This window comes from Typopeltis vanoorti, chromosome 1, assembly GCF_054136105.1.
Source record: "Typopeltis vanoorti isolate ZY-2024b chromosome 1, IOZ_Tvanoo_1.0, whole genome shotgun sequence".
NCBI classification, from domain to species: Eukaryota; Metazoa; Arthropoda; class Arachnida; order Uropygi; family Thelyphonidae; genus Typopeltis; species Typopeltis vanoorti.
This window is the reverse complement of record NC_143549.1, coordinates 169,020,682-169,037,424: the sequence shown is the minus strand read 5'-3', so window position 1 is coordinate 169,037,424 and position 16,743 is coordinate 169,020,682. Positions and strand designations below refer to the sequence as shown.

The following is a 16,743-nucleotide window of genomic DNA, read 5'->3' as shown; positions in this document are numbered from 1 at the left end:
TACAGAGAACCTTTAGAAAGACCTTTCACCTAAAGATGAAGCAGCTGGTCTTCTCATATGGAGATGGACAAGGTGAAAAATATTCAAACCGGCCAGAAAAAATAAATAAAATAAAAAGAGTTTCATTTTTTTTTTTACCATAAAGTGAAAGATCATTTGGGAAGTCATCATTTTGTACTACATAATGAAGTTAGGATAGCAATGAAGATGTGATGCCATCAAGACGATCAGATTCTATTATGAACTCATGAAATTATCTGAACGTTGGTAAAAGTGTATGGAGTGTAGATGTGATTGCCTCAAGAAATAATTATGCAAAAATGCTGAATAAAGTTCGAAGAAAGTATTCGTTTTTGTATCAAAGAAATATCTACTTTACTATGGTTTAAAAATAAATAAATAGGAGGTATTACTTTTCAGCATGCGATCATACTTCGCTAAACTTTGGTGTTCTTTTGTTAGAAATGGAAAGGAAGACATTCTGATTCACTGAGTTCGCTTTCAGCAGTATCTAATCACAAAACAACAAACAAATTGCCTTCGTTATTTTCGATTAATAAGGAGAGATGTTTATTATTATTATTATTATTATTATTATTATTATTATTATTACCGTATTTCCAAATGCCTTTTCAAATGTGTGTAGTGGCGCTATCTGGTGGAAGTTGCAGACATTAAGAAATAGAATGATCTGATTTATTAACTTTATTCGATTAGAACTTCATAAAGTTACATACGATTCTTGTGGGAGAAACGATGTCTGACAGCAGAAGAAAGAGGTTAATAAAATACAGGGTAGCCATAAAAAGCCATAAAATAACTTTCCCTCTTTGGAGGCATCTGTAGCTAAAACCAATAAACGGAATGAGACCAAATTTTATATTGAGACTTTTGAAGGCATGGGGAGATGATTTCCGCGAAAAAAAAAAGATTTAGTGTAAAAAGCCGCCGGCAGGGGAAATTTTGGCGCTGGTGGAACCTAAAACAAGAGGATAATTACATTAAAAGACAGATAAAATGGAATAATAACATTTCGACGGTGTAAGCGACTGCCGCATCATTCATTCCAGCTGGATATGTGGCGCGTTACAATGATAATAAGAATAATAATAATTAAACTAAAATAACAATTTGCGAAAGACACAGAAATTAATGTAGTGATTGAACTCACAGGAAATAATGTTTTATTCATCAGAATTAGGGTCCCCTGAACCACATAGACGATTGTCAATGTGCTTTCCGTCCTCTGCCAGGTCTAACTCCTAGTGATCCAGTTTCTTCAAACTTCTTAATCATAGCTCCCAGTGCTACAGCTGATAGGACCTGTATGCAGGTTATGAAGTCTTCTAAATTCCCGAAGGGCCGCTACGGCATTGCACTGTTTAAGGTAAAACAATTTAACAAGTAAAGCACGCTGAGGCAAGGTAGGACGCATATTGAGCACAATTCGTCAGTCATTCGAATAACTGCCTGAACGTTCCCGATCCCTTTTTAAGTGGAATTGGCTGCTGTCACGTATGAACAGTAAAATTTGCATCATCCTTTTTACCTGCGTTTACTGCAAATATTTGACTGCTCTCAGCTCCACCAGTGCCAAAATTTCCCATATCGACGACTTTTCGTACTAAATCTTTTTTTCGTGGAATTCATCTCCCCATGCCTTCAAAAGTCTCAATATAAAATGTGGTCTCATTCCGTTTATTAGTTTTAGCTACAGAGGCCTCCAAAGAGGGAAAGTTTTTTATGGCCACTCTATATATTACGTCACATCAGATCTTTGCTGATTTTTTAATATTTACAAATTATTTTTCATATTTTGTTTTTATAGCGCCATCAGTCCACGGCAGATAAATCTGAATAGGAGTAATGATCAATTTACGGAATGGATTATTTTTTCTGTCCTTAAAAAAAATGAAAAAAAAAAAAAACTAGAGGGCAGTTAATTATACTTTTTTTCTGCATAAACTACAATTTCATAGTTGTTAGTCTCAAGTTCAAACTTTTAGATCCTCGGCGCCAATTGCAAGTTTAGAGATCGTGTATTAACAAGCAGATATTCTTAGTGCAAAATGGCATATTCTAATACTGGAGAGAAACTGTAATTTCCTACTACATGTATTTAATAGACTGCTATGACGTCATAGCCAATTGGTCTAGATTGAGTGCGTCATAGAAATGGCGCACTCATTCCAGATTAGATTAAAATCACCTTCTCTGATTTTAATCGCATCTAGAACGTAATCTCTAACCCAGTTTATTATTTGCCTTTTATATTGAAGCGATAGAGTCAGTTATGTTACCTTCTTTTATGCCAATAATACGGTTTTCTGTGTTCCGTGCGCAATAGAGTGACAATTATTGCATCACTTAAGAATTTGTTTGTTTTTTTAGAAATCGGTCTGTGTTTTTAATTTAATTTATAACTCACTGATGTTTAAATTTTATTTCAACCAAAATGAGTGAAAAATTAGGTGAATTTCGAACGTGAATAAAGCAGACAATCGACTAGAGAATGAATTACATAGTTGACAGATGTCCGGATCTCGGAAAGCAATCCAGACATTGAAATGTTTTTTCGTTTGTATTTCTGCAGCTCTTTGAAGTTCAAATACGAAATATCAAGTGACAAAAAAAAAAAAAAAAAAAAAAAAATCACCCAATGGTATTAAAAAAGCAAAAGAGTTGTTAAAATGAAAATTACATTGAACATGAAAGTGCTTTTCAACATAATTCCCTTCACAAGAATTTTAATTCCAGTACACGCTTTTGCAGTTCTATATTGTAATGATGTACAGTATTTTGGCTAATAATTATTTTGCGTATTTTATTGTCTTTGTAATTTTCATTGTTCATTTAAGCTAAATTTGTTCATAACCCCCTTTTTTTTGATGGAGTCTGATGCTCTCCTAACCTATAAAAAATAAAAAAAGCAAAATTCTATACCGTTGAATAAGTTAACTTCGCTATCAGAAATGTTAAAATATGGTAGAAGGATCACACTTTGCATGCTTAATATTCTAATTCCAATATACAGAAATGAATCCGGATCAGAATAGTGATATGCTTCTGTAGATAAGCAAAGGAAGGCGATTCAGTTCACTGGTTTTTCGCGAAGGTCCTGTTTGCACAGTCTTTTTCGTATGTAACTGTCATGGTTTTGTTGGAGTGCAGTAACAAGGCTGTGACAGGATAACGGATTCGCTATTATAAATCCTCATCATGAACAAGAAAAAAAAGAAAAAAAAACGTTCAATTTCTCTCCTTCAAATGACTTTTTGTGCACACGTCTTCGTGTAGGTTCATACATATTATCAGAAATGAAAAGATTTAAAGATCCGCCCTACAAGGAAGAGCGGTCAAGAGTGGAATACGTTAAAATGATCATTATGTATGAAGACCCACGAAATGTATGCGAACTTCCTTCTTAACTTGTCATTGGAAACTGTGTTCGGTGTTCATCCCTCTTGAGTCGCTCTAGGAAAAAAAAAAAAAAAGGAGTAGTTTGACGTACAAAAGTCTACTCGTTAGACTTTTATACGTCAAACAATACTGTGAATTTACTGGTTGAGACTTATTGCAACTCAGATCAAATTATCTTATTTCGATTAACCTTTGTCATCTTGTGCACTTCGCAAACATCTTTATGTTCAGCTACACAGCAGTTAAAAAAAATTAAGTGGCAATTGGTTATTACTCTTAAAGGGCAGCACTTTCTCAAGGACATGTGTAGGAAAGTTGACTCTGTGCCAAAGTAAAATATTACTCATTCTCAGATTCTAATTACAAGAAAAGCTCAGGAATCGGAAATTTTGGTTCTTCCAAAAGCTAAATTTTATGGAAAAAGACGATTTCAAAAATCTGATCAGCTTTTGGGTTTAATCACCTAACGAATCTATAGTTGGTGAAAATTGATTATTTATTTACCCCAAAGATAGGTAGAGGGTTGTTTTATGTATGTAAAATAGGCTGTCCAAATTCTATCAGTACGAGGGAAATTTTTTTCCAAATATTCCTAAAGACTAAGTTAACCAACCTCTGGTGAAGGGCACAGATATTTTTTCTTCATCAAACACAACATTGGTCGTGTAAAAACGAAAATAAAAACATCTGGAAAGACATGAACTTCTCAACAAAATTCATAGAAATGTGAACCAACCGAAAACAAAAAAATGTTCTAGTAAAAAACAAGTAAGACTCGTATGCTATGAAACCAGCTACCAGCTTAATACTGGTTTGACAGAAAAAAATCTTTGAAAGTTGCTTTGAAAAAAAAAAAAAAAAAAAAAAAAAAAAAAATATATATATATATATATATATATAAGCACCTTATTAAATATTAGATGAGAAAGGAGACACTGTCCGGTCGTCCACATAAGTCTATCCACAATGAATTTCGTGACTCCATGGAGGTGTGAAATAATAATATTGACAATTCAAAACGATCTAACATTTCGATAAGTGTGGTCCATCACAACGTACAGTATTAGGTTCTCAAACTCCGATAAGCGAGGCTGTCGTATAAAATTTTAAATTGGGATATAATAGCAACCTTTTTACATTGTCATTGTGCTTTATGTCCATTTGCCCACTCTCTGAGCTATTGGTAACTAGGAAGAACCTCCTACGTAAACGCAGCTTCGCAAACCTAGTACTTTCAACTAGCGAAGTAGCAGTAAAGATGAAGATGAAGTTAAGTGTTGTGAAGAAATGAAAACTACTTTCATCTCTCTCTGTCTTTCTTTCCTCTGTGTGTGTGAGAGAGAGAGAGAGATTAATTTTTGAAATAACTTTCAATATATTTGGTTAACTCAGAAGAAATTGTGCTTCGATAAAACCTGAGCGAGATGATAATTCCATGGAATTTTTGATTTCTGTTTACGTTCTGTGATTGGTTCATCAATGTAGGTTAACTGAACTCATAGCTCAATATCGCTTCCTAAACTAATATCAAAGACACGTTTTGGACGAATAAGCATTTTCCCTTCTCATTCACTGAGTTAGGTTCCTAACGTAAACACATAATTTTGAGAAATCATTTATAATGGTGTCAAACTTTTGATAAGGAGTGACGCGAATGTAAACTGGTGATCGAATAAAACATGCCTGCTAAGAATTATGTGGAGGAAGTTTGGTGTACCAAGAATATTGTAAAATCAATAGCTGTCGTCTGCTGTTTGTTAAATGACACTCCTGTGAAGGACCGTTACAACGATTTTGATTTAAGTCCGTAGTGCTGCATCATCCATCATCGGAACCATTGGCCTAGAAAGATTTTTTTTTACCAATCCGTTGCAAAACAGTGTAGTTAATAGACAGACCGAGGAGAGTTTTCAGTGACGATAATATTAGCAAATATCTTCGAGTATTAATTGATGCTCAGCTTATACTGCAAATTGCTTTGCTAGTTATAATGATGTTTTAACTTCAATATAACTAGCATGAGGAGGAGGAAAAGCAATATTTATAAGTTTATACTTGATAATAGCGCGTGTCTATCCGTCCTTGCTTGGATAAAGCTATGCAGCAAATAACAAGAACCGTTCCAAACGTTATCTGAGTGTCTGTCTTTGTGTCCTTCAAGCTATTACTTAACAAAAGATGCCCAATGGTCTGCCTGGCAAGAGAGAGAGAGAGAGGGAGAGAGAGAGAAGGAGAGAGAGAGAAAGAGAGAGGAGACTTCGTTTCCTAATATTATATCTAGCAGAGTATACGTTCATGAATTTACTAATCAGCTTTTGTAATGCGTAAATTGTCTTACTCAAAGTTTGTCACATCTCAATTCCCAACATACATTTGTCTTCCCTGCTTAATATTTAGTAATTTAAATACACTGAAATTTATTCAATATTTTTAGTCAAATAAAACTATGAGGGAATGAAATGAAACCGTTAAAAGAATATATATATTCTTTTAACGGTTTCATTTCATGCCCTCATAGTTTTATTTGAATAAAAATATTGAATAAATTTCAGTGTATTTAAATTACTAAATGAACAACGAAATATTTCGTAAAAGAAATAAATTATTTTATTTAAAACCATAAATTGGTAAATAAATTATGTGATCTTATTCAGAATTTTTGCAGCTTTTATAAGTAACCTTCTATGATAAAGGGATGTTCCTTATTATGGATAGAAAAGACTGTGCTTTCGAGTCCAGAATATCTGATAGGTAAGTTTTTGCAAGATGGTGTGCTGTGCACCACACTAATTCATTCTGCAGTTCTTCAGTAAGAACCACCACTAATTTTTTCTCAAAAATGCGTTCATCTAGGTAGTTCATACATGTAGATGTCATCATAAAGTATTTCAAAATATTTTTCTTATATCGCCCCCTCAGATGATATATAAAATTATTCTGAGCAATTTTTAGTCACATAGACTCAAATATTTATTAATGAGCTTTCGAACTGTCTCACATTTGCCGTGAGGATAATCTGTAGTCCGAGTTTTTTAAATACTTTTCTCGTCTCTTTCTTTGGTGATGTTTCAAAAATAAATAAATTAATTAAATAAAAATAATATTGCCTTGTTTATTTTTATTCTCTTGTTCGAGAGGTTTGAATATATGAAGAGAGAGCCTTCATATTATGTTTCCTCATACCGCCACTAGATGGAACAACTGTCGCAGCAGCCTACACAGGGGTGATCCTCTTTCTTCATGTGAATGAAGAAACGAAATCCTACATTAAATTCTATCCTTACGTTTCCGCAATGCTCTCGTACTTAAATATAATCCCTTCATCCAAAAAGAGAGAGAGAGAGAGATGATTAATTATTTGTAATTAATCTCAAACGTCGAACTTTTTTTTTTCATAGCTCTTAAATCCATTCATAAAATACATCACTAATCCCTGTGTATTGGGTTAGAGGTCAACTGAAGTAGGTCATTGATATATAGAAGGAAGAGGGTCGGTGAAAGAACTAAACCTTGTGGGACTCCACTGTTTGTTGCAGTTTTTCGAATTTCATTTGCTTGATTTTTTCATACGATTTTTAAATATTATGTTCAAGTGCTGTACTACTCCGATCGTTATGAAGCGATAACATATCTTTTTTTTTCTTTCCTCTCATCACAATCCCCCCCCCCTACAATTCACCTGTTTACTACTAGAAGAAGATAATTTAATAAAAATGCTTACAATATAACTTCCAGAGATAAGAATTGATTTGTTTGTTCGACGTATTTATCAAAATGGAGATATCCAACAAAACTGTCTCAATTATCTTCATTAATTACTGCCTGATATTGCACGTTTTATAACTACATCACTTAAACACAGCGTCTGAATTGTTTTATTCTCGTGGAAGTTGATGCGTTAACAAAGTCTCTTTCGTTCTACTACCTGGTTGGATTCGTCGAGTTTCTAAATTATTATTATTACTGTTGATATTAGACCTGCTTGATGAGGAAATCATTACTGTTTAATGCTAACTACAATCAGATAGCATCTACTATTTCTGTAAGTTGTCCCTAATGTAATTGGTTTGTTGGAAAAAACTAAATTGTCCTCTCCTTGATCAATATATTCATTTCGAGATTCGTTCAGCTGAATTGCAAGCTAAGCAGCTTTATTTTCTAGTAAAGTAAACGCTCAGTTATCAAGTGTAATGAGAGAAGTGAGAGAACTCGGAAAATCGAGAAACACAAATAACCCAATGAAGCATTTAATATGCGAGAGGAATGCGCATCGTTTGAGCGATATTATAAAACGAACAAACATTCAAAGTAGACACGTGCTTCCATTGAATACTAGAACAGCTTTTTTTTCCTCATTCATTCAGACAGTAAAAAAAAAAAAATATTATCCCAAATTCTTAATTTTACGTTGATAACAAATGTACATTTGTTATCAACGTAAGTATTAAAAAAATCGGAAATTGTAATAAGGTATTAAAAATAACTGAATTTAAAAAAAGCCACATGGCATACTCATTATAACACATTGAAAAGTGCATATGTGGTGTGCACTTTTCAGAGAGAGAGAGAGAGAGAGAGAGAGCGATGATGACGTACAATGTAATTCTATTTTTCTGCTGTATTAAAAGAAACACCTCGAAATAACAAAAATGCACTGCGATAAAAGCTGGAGAAAAATAATGATCTTGATTTTTATTTCATTTATTTACTTCAGATTTTGCTTCTCTCAGTTGTGTATTTTTCCCATTACTGAAACTTCGTAAAGAAACCCTAAGCAACGACCTTCTGAGATCACTTTTTTCCCCTTGATTTTTTAAAGAAATTGTTTTCAGCACGTAGAAAAAGTAAGACGTATATTTTTCTAAAGAAAATATTTTCTTGCCCTAAAGGAAAGTATTATTTCCGTTACATATTTATAAATAGCATTGTCGTATAGATAGACATCCTCACCTTCTCCTATTCTGACGTTTTTCAGTCAAGTATTTAATCTTAGTGAAGCAAAAAGGATGCTAATCCAGAGCACATCAAAGTATTATTTTACTTATTGGTTTTGAAGAAACGATCGTTAAATAAAAACTAAAAGGTATTCTTCAATTGAAATGGGATTAATGTTATATTGTTACATAGAGGATTATTAGATAAGTTATAATGCGCAAAAAGCGAGGTCAAGATCAGCAAATAAAACACGTGTCAAATTTAGGTTACCATGCAAGTTCAGATGTTCTGGTTGTTATGAAATAAGTGTTTTAGCTACGCAGTAATCATCTGGTGAGATCGTATATAGACTAAACTAGCAAGTATAGTACAAAGTATATCTGAGAATGTCTGAAAATTGTCCCTTACAGCGATCAGATAACTCACTCAGGAATATATATTCCATCTTCCATTTGAGCAAGAACACAGTTTACTTTCTGTCTCTGTTATCTTGACTTGATATATTGCATCCTTGTCATAACATCTTCCTCTACAGACATGTTTGGAATTTGGAAAATCGTGCGGGCGTCTCCGAGTGACCCAAAACGCATATAACAAGCTGTTGGAGATGTAAACACACTGATAATTGCAGTTTTAGTTAGGATTTGTTGTTATCCTGCTTACAGTTTTATCGCACGAAAGCTGGTAACGACACTAGTAACGTATACACAGAAATGAGCATAAATAAGTGGTCACAAAATATTTATATTTTATGTTTCGGGGAATATATCTTGGCAAGTCTCAGCTTCAGTTTTAACATTTTTGATAGCAAGGTACCATTCTTAGATGTGTCTTTTCGTTTTTACAAATATAAAAATTATTTTAGGCAGAATAATTAGTAATGTATAAAGAACTGTTTGTGTTATACCACCTTCTATGAATAAAAAAGCATATTTGCTTATATCCTCAAGAAAATTTATGAAATTAATAAGTCACTAAGTTTGAATGAATTGAACGTTTCCAATATTATACGTGTTCTTTTGATACTTGCCAGTGAAAATATTGCGTATTTCCATGGTAATCTTCTTCCAACAACATCGTGCACTCGCTGATGTAATTTTGAGAATTTTGTGAACTGTTGCTCTAGGAATACCCAAATCCAGCAAAGTCTATCTTTCTGACTTGCGTATAATGCATGTAAAATCATATTTTACAGACAACGCAGTCTCATCATTCACACCCCATCTTCCAATTCGTGGCTTATTAATATTAATGAAATTGGTCTCTAGAATTTTTTTTGTCCGTTCAGCTTGTAACTGAATTTCTGTAGGCTGCTATCTTATTCTCATGAGTCCTAAATTTCCTTTTACCGGTTGATTCAGCTCATCAAACCCTGTTCTTCAATTAAAGCCATTAAGTATAGTGTGGAATTTCTTACTTGTAAAACAGAAGAAAGAAATTAAAACAAATGAATCATTGACAATTTTATTTAAATTTTGGATAAGTTCCCTCTGTGTTATATTTGCAGATTGTTTGTCTAATATAGAAGGCGGTTATTAAAAATTCAAACTGCATAAGAACTTTTGCAGACATCCTGTGTTTTAATTTTTAACCATTCCTCTCTTTCACTCGTATTATATTTTAATATTTATATGGCCAGAGCCGGCTCAGCTCTATGCATCGGCGAAGCAAGAACATACTTGGGGGGAGATATTTAAAAAGGCGGCATTCCATCAATATACTAAAATATATATATATATATAGAAAGTATATATATATATACTAGGGAGGCTGTGACCCCTGGCGCCTACGGCGCTCCCCCCCCCGAACTCCGGGCTGGTAAGCCGGAGACAAAAAACTTATCAAATTTCGGCTTATCTTCTTTTTATAAACAGTACTAGGGGGATCCGCCCCGCCCCTTGACGCGTACAGCGGCGCCTCCCCCCCCCCCCGAGTTCCGGACTGGTAGGCCGGTTCTCCCTGAATTCTGATGACTCGAATTTTGAATCCCCCCCCCCCCGAGTTCCGGACTGGTAGGCTGGGTTCTCCTTGAATTCTGATGACTCGAATTTTGAAGACTCGACACTCAGGGTAGCACCTGAGTTTTAAAACGTTTCAAATAACTTGACAAAAAACGTGACACAAAAACGTTACAAAATAAGGCTTATCATTTTATATTATAGAGTAGATATACAGTATATATATATATACATACATACATCTTCAAGGCCCACCTTTCCTAATTGGGTTGTGGGGGCGACAGCTGCAAGAGGAACTTCCAATGGTCACGATCCTCTGCCACCAAGCTCAAGTGTTCTGGTGGGATTCCCAAACGTGTCTACCCAACTCGCTGGATATAATCTATCCAGCGAGTCCTTGGCCTTCCACGTGGCCTCCCACCCTCTGGCTTGGCAAAGAGGGACTGCTGAGGGAGCCTCTCTTGTGGCATTCTGACGAGGTGCCCGTACCAAAGTAACTGTGACCTCTCAACACGGAGAAGCAACGGTTGAGTATTGAAGGTTTCCCGAATTGCAGAGCTTCTGAATCTCTCCAGTCTTGTCAGCCCCGCAACCCCTCGAAGGAACCTCATTTCAGCCGCTTGGATTCGTGTCCGCATTCTTTCGGTCATTATCCAACTCTCATGACCATAGGTGAGGATGGGGACATAGACTGTATTGAAGACAGCCAGCTTTGCCTTCTGGCTTAACTCCCGCTTCAGTACTACCGAACGGCCAAGCTCCCGCAATATTGAGCTTGCTAAGCCAATTCGAGCATCTAGCTCTACTTCCCATTTTCCATCATTCGTGAATATAGACCCAAGGTATTTAAACTTCTCCACCTGCCTCATTGGAACTCCACTTACATGTAGAGTGCACTGGGATGGTTGTCTTGAGACCACAAATGTTTCAGTTTTGGCCACACTGATCTTCATTCCGGCGTCTGCACAAACAGCTACAAACCTATCCAGGGTCCGCTGGAGGTCATCTGTGGAAGAGCTAAGCAGAACTAGGTCATCTGCAAAAAGCAGACGTCCAATGCTACATCTTCCAATTCTGACACACTCACTGCCCCGGCTGTGCCTATCAATCCAGTCCATAAATATTATGAAAAAGAGGGGTGACAGAACACACCCTTGGCAGAGGCCAACGGAGAATGTGAAAGGTTCAGACTTTCTCTGTATATCCTGACACAAAACTCTGGGCATTCATACAGCTGCAATCATCTCTTGATTTCGAAGAAAAACGTTGACCAGCAAGGAAGAGTTTTAGTTTTGGGAAGAGACAGAAGTCAGAGGGAGCCAAATCTGGGGAATAGGGTGGATGTTCCAACAATTCATAGTGCAGACCCCTTAATTTTCCCATTGTCAAAACACTTTTGTAGGCAGGTGCATTGTCCTGATAAAATATGATTTTTTTCTTCTGCAAGCAGGGTCTTTTCTCAAGAATGTTTTCGTCTAGTCTGGTTAAAAGATCGGAATAATATTCCCCGATTATTGTCTTACCCTTTTCAAGATAATTAATAAACAAAATGCCTTTAGCATCCCAAAACACCGATGCCATGACCCTTCCCGCTGATGGAACCGACTTTGTTTTGTTTTGACTGCTACTTGAATTCTAGTGTGTAATGGTGAATCCAAGTCTCATCCATAGTAATAAATCGACCCACTAAATCAGTTTTATTCTTGTTAAAACGCTCCAAGCATTGTTCAGAGATTTTCATGCGAGTGCGTTTTGGATCTGCTGTGCAGCACCCATCTTGCGCAAAGCTTTTTCTACATAAAATAGGGAATGTTTTTATTTTATGACAGATTTTTCGATTTTCCCTTTTTTTTTATTTTTTATTAATTTTAATTTTTATTTTTATTAATTTTTTATAATAATAATTTTTTAATAATTGTTATTAATTTTGAAATTAAAAGATAAAATGTAAAGTTTAAAAAAATTTGGGAAGGTTGGGTAAAAAAAAAAGAAGAAGAAAAAGAAAATTATAACCTAAATACTAGCAGCTTTCTTAATGTGGTATTGCATGTAGTTGCTGCTAGGTAAATTTACGGTACAGACCACTGTTTCTATCGTTCCGGTTGACTGCTTATCAGTTCTTAAACATTTATTAAGCATTGATAAATACACAAAATCACTGTAATGTAAGCATTTTAAATAGTTTAAAATTTTACTGAGTGTGCATGATAGTATGAAGAACCACGATCTGCACTTATCGTTCAGCGCTAAATAATCACAGCCCTTGGTGATAGTTCTTTTCTTATACAGAAGATGGCGCTTCTAGCAGTCTTTTCAGGTAAAGCTACGGTATTGATGTGATGACGGGGAAAATATAATATTTACTTCTTCTTTTTCCCTTCACGTATTAGGCCTAGTGGCCTGTTACGGAGTTATCCTTAGCTCTTCTAAGCCGTACCCGTCCCGAAGATAAGGTTGCTACCCTATGCTTCCCGGTATGTCCTATGACGGTAGCCTCTGTGTTCACGGGGCCTGTTTGCCTGCTTGCGGGATGAAAAACACCAGATAAACTAGGGAGAAAAACCCTGCTGTCCACGCCTAAGACCGGCTAACTTGGCTATGGCTGAGAAAGATCCTTAAGCTCCTCATGTCGACGACGGGTATCGAACTTAGGACACTCCTTTCCCAGGCATATGGTTGCGAAACGCATAGCCACTCGGCTAACCGCGCGGTCTAATAATATTTACACTGATCCTCTCTCATAATGTAGAACAGAAATACAGCTCCTAGGAGCTAAGTTCACATTATGGGTAAATATCAAGAATAGTGATCGGAGCTTGCTCCAACTTAGACATGAGTTGCCTCAGCTTGCACTACCTTTAGGGTCAGTTGCTGCAGTATCCACCAGGTATTTGCTTACGCTTGGAATCGCCGAACTTTATATAGTTTCTATATTCGGCATGAAACTCTTTGAGTTTCTTATTCGGCTAAGAAACAATATGGGATGTAATATCCCTTAACTTAAACAAGTCATATGTCGCCGAATTGAAGCCTTTGGCTCTTCATATATCTAATAAATTTTATTATTATTATTATTATTATTATTATTATTATTATTATTATTATTATTATTATTATTATTATATGTCAACAACATTAAGTATTTCATGATCTGACAATAATGTTCTTTTTCCTTTAGATACTATCATGGTATCGTATAGGAACTATCAGGTGAGATTAGAATTATACCTACCTTCCTTAATGAAGAAGATATTATTATTATTATTGATCTTTCTTTACACCCGAAAGGGGGGGAATTTACAGTTAACTTTAAATATCTGAAGTAGATGGTATTTGAACAATATTTAATATGCATATAGTGTTAACAATTATGATTGGGAATCCAGTTGAAGTAGCAGACTTAATGAGCAAATATATAGTATATATAAAAATGATAATATAAAAAAAAAATTCCTCCCCGGCGGGGAATCGAACCCCGGTCTCCCGCGTGACAGGCGGGGATACTAACCACTATACTACCGAGGACTGCTGTAGCTAAATGATATTAATCAGTTGATTGTAGTATTAAAAAAATCATTCGTGTTTAAATAGACATGTTAATTATCATAGTTTAATTTCAATATAATGAAAAAAAGTGACTTGGTTATTAATATTATTATTGTTGCTATTATTACCATGTGTTTAAATACTTGACTGAAATTCATGATGCAATTACAAAAATAGGTCTCATTGAAAAGTCATGTTTGTATTGAATATTTTACAATTTTAAACGATGCTTCAAATTCTACCTAATTTTTTTTTTTTTTTTAAGGCAGTCGGTAAACTTATGGATGGGGAACAACCCTAGAATCTAATACTAACGTTAAAATGTTACAAACATGTGATCCCAACTATCTGAGTATCCTCGAACGCGCACACACACATATGTAGATATTTATTGACGATGCCGCTGTAGGAAGCACTGCAGATAAAGATTTTGGTTGGAGGTGGGGGATAAGTTAATCAATTTTTATTTTATTATTTATATTAGTATTTTCCTAATAAATTCAGACTATGAACGTGCATGATGGTGATAATCGTGCAATTGATGACAACATCCATTTAGATCAAAAAATAATTATCAGTGGAATTTTTAAACCCACCCACTGAAAGAACCATTCTCAGTATACATTTATCTTAAATCTTAGCAGAGACGTCGTATCCCACTAAGCAACACCCTAGGAGTGGCGTCTGGAGAACGGCAAAAACCGAAAAAACTGTATCTCAATCATAAAAACACCTTTTTTTTTAAAATATATTTTCTTGAATTTAGGGAGGGACGACAAAATAATAGCGCTTATCTAGGTGTGGCATATACCCTATACCCTAACAACAACCCTTGAACGTTTGAGTAAATATCTAAGGATTTCGTAAATTGCTAGTATCTTCATGCTATTTCTACTAATGCGATGCGTTATGTATGATATCTGTAACATGCTGTAAAGATAGTTCTCAGATCTGTAAATAAAATAATCCTAACCATCTAACTTCCTCGTTTATATATTGTTAATCCACCATGATGATATAATCGCACTTCTACTTTCGTTCATGTAAATTTGACCTCGTGCTGATCACGGTACACTCCGGATACTGCCTATCTGTTTGTCCAATTTATAAATTAGTTTAAAACAGACATAGGGCCCGAAATAAAACTGGTTCGCCGAGAAGATAATTAACAGACCAAAGTTACGACAGTCATCATGTGGCCTTGTAGTTAAGTTATGCACTTTCAATTTGAATAAAAGATAACGACCTGATGAGGATTTCGAGAGCCCTCTGCATCCACCTCAGCGCTATGACAAACCTCATAATTGCCCTGACTTTAATAGCTATGAATCCCACCCCCAGACGATCTAGCACTGTTGAAACAAAACTAACCAACATGCTTATCGAAAGAGTGTCGTGCAGTATTCGACATTGTCAAAAGACCTCCACATCCTTTCGATATTTCAGGCTTCAATGGATCGTTCCTGACGTCATCATAAAATTAAAAGCAATACCGAAACAGCTTATGTTATTAATATGGGAGAATGCCATGCATTTTTTCCCTTCTTAACTTGCAGGTTACAGCTGATATTCTGTTGGAATGCCATCCAGGAACACATTTAAAAATTCAATTAATTCCTCTCCCGAGTTTTTTTTTTTTTTTTTAATTTTTTTTTTTTTTAAAGTTGAAAATTGGATGAATATTCATAGATCTCGTTCTTGGAAATTTTGTTGGTCGAATTTACTCCGATATATTATCGTGTGCTCGATATTCTCATCACCAACGAAAACGTTTTATTTTACCTACCTCTTGAACTATTTACACTTTTAGCAACTTTTAATCGCAGACTAGTGAAATACGTATTAAATTACTGTTCTTTTTTAATATAAAATATCAGTCAAGAGAACACGTCTAGCAAGAATCCTTTCTCTAAAATTAGCAAGAAGAGTTCTTTTAGTTACACAAAGTTACAAAGAACAAAAGACCGAAAACTTATGGCGATCGCAACCTTTCAATTAAGCGACAAATTTCTGTTCCAGGTAATTTGCATAAAAATGAAAGAACTAATATCTTATTGGTTGGCCGATTCTTTACACAAACAAGCCATGAGTTCAAATCTTAATGGGCTACAATTAAGTGATGGATAAATTTTATCGTATGGTGTGAGAAAATTACTCCGCTTGTTAGATGCCTGAAGTGGTTAGATGTCTTAAAACTGTATTTTTTTAACAAATTTTATGTTTACACTAATCAACAATCTGTTTACAACCTTTCTGTGAGTGACTGTCACAAAAAATGGGACAAAAAATCAAAGTAAACCAGTCAACTAGGCTTATTTAATTGTTACTTTTACATTGAGCAACGACATAGCAGACATGTAATGACTTATAAAATAAATCTATGTATGTTTAAAGTCCATAACTGTCTTCAGCTCTTTAATCAGTCCTGCTTAGTTTCTTTTATTAAACTATTTAAGCTTATTCACTTTGTTTAATATTTATTGATTTCATTATCCTGTTACGCGAGCCTCCGTAGCTGAGTAGGTATCGAGGATACTTTTTGAATGGAAAGACCTGGGTTCGAATCCCGTGTACTAAGCGAAGAATATCTACAAAGGCTTTTCAACTGAAGGTGAGTTAGTCGGTCTCATACGAAGGTTCGAGACCGACTAACTCACCTGAAACTCGGCCTTTTCATCCTAGACAAACCATAAGAACACCCGCAAATAAACATAATACACTGGCCTCATAACCCGATGCTTTGGCCAGAAAACAATACAAATACTCTTCTGCTGCAGTATTTATCATTAGTTTAATTATTTCTTATTTACTTCCATAAAATCAATTGTAATGTATGTAAACGCAACGATAATACTGGTTAAAGATATCGTGTTAAGCCTAATCA

General features: G+C 35.0%; 1 non-coding gene across 1 annotated transcript; it reads right to left on the bottom strand.

Annotated features, from left to right (window-relative positions):
- Positions 1-13,766: 13,766 nt before the first annotated feature.
- On the bottom strand, positions 13,767-13,838 carry TRNAD-GUC (transfer RNA aspartic acid (anticodon GUC)). Its single transcript has one exon. It is a non-coding gene; the product is annotated as a tRNA-Asp (tRNA).
- Positions 13,839-16,743: the final 2,905 nt, after the last annotated feature.